Source organism: Schistocerca cancellata, chromosome 8, assembly GCF_023864275.1.
Source record: "Schistocerca cancellata isolate TAMUIC-IGC-003103 chromosome 8, iqSchCanc2.1, whole genome shotgun sequence".
In the NCBI taxonomy this organism is placed as follows: domain Eukaryota; kingdom Metazoa; phylum Arthropoda; class Insecta; order Orthoptera; family Acrididae; genus Schistocerca; species Schistocerca cancellata.
The window spans coordinates 11,696,227-11,699,819 of record NC_064633.1 but is presented as its reverse complement, the minus strand read 5'-3'; positions in this window follow the sequence as shown (position 1 = coordinate 11,699,819).

Below are 3,593 nucleotides of genomic sequence, written 5' to 3'. Positions count from 1 at the left end.
AAGGGGAATGATCATATAAAATTAATTGTTGGTAAGGCGGGTATCAGGTTGAGATTCATTGGGAGAGTCCTTAGAAAATGTAGTCCATCAACAATGGAGGTGGCTTACAAAATAATCGTTCGACTTATACTTGAGTATTGCTCATTTGTTCATGAGACCCAGAAAATAGTAGATACAGGCTCCCAGGTAGATGCCATTTTCCTTGACTTCCGGAAGGCGTTAGATACAGTTCCGCACTGTCGCCTGATAAACAAAGTTAGAGCTTATGGAATATTAGAACAGCTGTGTGGCTGGATTGAAGAGTTTTTAGCAAACAGAGCACAGCATGTTGTTCTAACTGGAGAGACGTCTACAGACGTTAAAGTAGCATCTGGCGTGACACAAGGGAGTGTTATGGGACCATTGCTTTTGACAATATATATAAATGACCTAGTCGATAGTGTAGGAAGTTGCATGCGGCTTTTCGCGGATGATGCTGTAGTATACAGAGAAGTTACAACATTAGAAAATTGCAGCGAAATGGAGGAAGATCTGCAGCGGATAGGCACTTGGTGCAGGGAGTAACAACTGAACCTTAACATAGAGAAATGTAGTGTATTGCGACTACATAGAAAGAAGGATCCTTTATTGTATGATTATATCATTGCGGAACAAATACTCGCAGCAATTACTTCTGTAAAATATCTGGGAGTATGCGTACGGAACGATTTGAAGTGGAATGATCATATAAAATTAATTGTTGGTAATGCGGGTACCAGGTTGAGATTCATTGGGAGAGTCCTTAGAAAATGTAGTCCATCAACAAAAGAAGTGGCTTACAAAACGCTCGTTCGACCTATACTTGAGTATTGCTCATTAGTGTGGAATCCGTTCCAGGTCGGGTTGACGGAGGAGATAGAGCATAGAAGAGCGACGCGTTTCATCACTGGGTTATTTGGTAAGCGTGATAGCGTTACGGAAATGTTTAGCAAACTCAAGTGGCAGACTCTGCAAGACAGGCGCTCTGCATCACGGTGTAGCTTGCTGTCCAGGTTTCGAGAGGGTGCGTTTCTGGATGAGGTATCGAATATATTGCTTCCCCCTACTTATACCTCCAGAGGAGAACACGAATGTAAAATTAGAGAGATTCGAGCGCGCACGTTGGCTTTCCGGCAGTCGTTTTTCCCGCGAACCATACGCGACTGGAACAGAAAAGGGAAGTAATGACAGTGGCACGTTAAGTGCCCTCCGCCACACACCGTTGGGTGGCTTTCGGAGTATAAATGTAGATGTAGATGTAGATGTAGATGTAACGATGTCACGACGTCCACTTATTGAAAAGTAAGATAGTACGTGCTTCCGGAGTTCAGTTCTTACTTGGCGCACTCTGTTGAGTACGGGATACGGATTTCGTCTCGAAGCTGGTCCACCACTCTGTAGTATGATTAGGGACCGTGCCATATGGGCGAAGTGTTGCGATAACCGTGTCCGCAGAAACTTCGAACGGAAGTTCGAATACACGTACCGTTCTAACTCTGAGATCGCCATGATCAACAGAAACCACACCCACGTTCCCGTCGGCGTGGCAAAAACTGTAGCCGTCGGTGGATCGAAGAATGAGTCTGTCGTACGCTGCGGCGGCCGCTGTGGCCGAGCTGTTTTAGGCACTTCAGTCCGGAACCGCGCTGCTGCTACGGTCGCAGGTTCGAATCCTGCCTTGGGCATGGATGTGTGTGATGTCCTTAGGTTAGTTAGGTTTCCACTAATTCTGACAGGGTACCGAGAGGAGGGTTTCCATTATAAAATAAATCGTAGGGTATTGCCTGATCTTTCTCAGGTAAGCTTCTACCAGTCTTTCCACTATTGTGTAAAGAATTCGTGTTAATATTTTGCAACTATGATATATTAATTTGTTAGCTGGGCTGTTTTCACAACTGTTTTCTTCGGAACTGGAATTACTACATTCTTCTTGAAGTCTGAGGCTATTTTGCCTGTCTCATGGAGCTTGCACACTAGATGGAAGAGTTTCGCCATGGATGGCTTTCCAGAGGCTATCAGTAATTCAGAGACTGTCGTCCACTCCCGGGGCCTTGTTTCGAGTTGGACCTTTCGAAACTCTGTCAAATTCTTCTCACATATCACATCTTCCATCTCATCTTCATCTACGTCCACTTCCTTTTCTATTGTATTGCTTCGAGTTCGTCTTGTAAAGACCCTCCGGATACATCTTCTGCCTTTCAGTTTTGCCTTTCTTGCTTACGAGTAGTTTTCCATCTGAGCTCTTGATACTCATACAGCTGCTTCTCTTTTCCCCAAAGGCCTCTTTAACTTTCCTATCAGCAGTATCTATCTTTCGCCTGGTAAAATATGATTCTATATACTTACATTTGTCCTCTAGTCATCCTTGCTTAGCCATTTTGCACGTCCTACCAAACTGATTTTTTAAACCTTTGTATTCTCTTTCGCCTGCTTCATTTGATACATTTTTATATTTTCGTCTTTCATCGGTTAAATTCAATATCTCTTGTGTTACCCAAGGTTTCTACTAGACCTTGTCTTTTTAAGTATTTGATCCTCTGCAGTCTCTACTATTTCATCACTTATAGCTATCCATTCGTCTTCTACTGTATTCCTTTTCTCTGTTCTAGACAAGCGTTGCCTAATGCTTCTCTTAAACTCTCAGCAATCTGTAGTTCTTTCAGTTTATCCAGGTCTTAACTTTCTTTCAATTTCTTCACTTTTAATCAAGTCTGGTGCTTAAATCTCTATCTAACAATTATATAATAAATCTGAAACTATCTGGTGACTTCATGCAGCTTCCAGACATACAACTTTCTTTTACAGTTCTTAAACCAAGTGTTAGCGATAATTAAATTATGAGCCGGCCGCGGTGGTCGTGCGGTTCTAGGCGCTGCAGTCCGGAACCGCGGGACTGCTACGGTCGCAAGTTCGAATCCTGTCTCGGGCATGGATGTGTGTGATGTCCTTAGGGTAGTTAGGTTTAAGTAGTTCTAAGCTCTAGGGGACTGATGACCTAAGATGTTAAGTCCCATAGTGCTCAGCGCCATTTGAACCATTTTTGATTAAATTATGATCTTTGCAAAATTCTGCCAGGCGGCTTCCTGTATCATTCTTTTCCCCAAGTCCATATTTATCTACTATTTTTCATTCTCTTGCCTTTCTACTATTGAATTCCAGTCTCCAATCACGAATTTTCGTCTTCTTTAACTATCTGAATAATTTCCTTTATCTCATCATAAATTTCTTCAATCTGGTCGTCAGCAGTGGAGCTAGCTGGCATAAAAATGTGCAGAAATAATTCAAAAGCCAAGATCATTTAAATACTGTTTCATCACACTAAAGGTGCCATCGTCGGATCTGATGTGGTGATGCCGACCGTTGTTAGTCGAGCAGCGGTAATGTACGAAATAGTTTTATCTTGTAACTTCGGTTTTACATATCTTATGGAAAAGAATGACCATGAGAGCTGTTGTTCTTTAATTTTATTTCTACGACAGTGACTTTATATCAGCTGGTATGCCTCATGTATCGTTATATCCAAATGGTTTATAAATTCAGATCCTATGGTGGTATCTTTAGGGTGTTGAGACCGA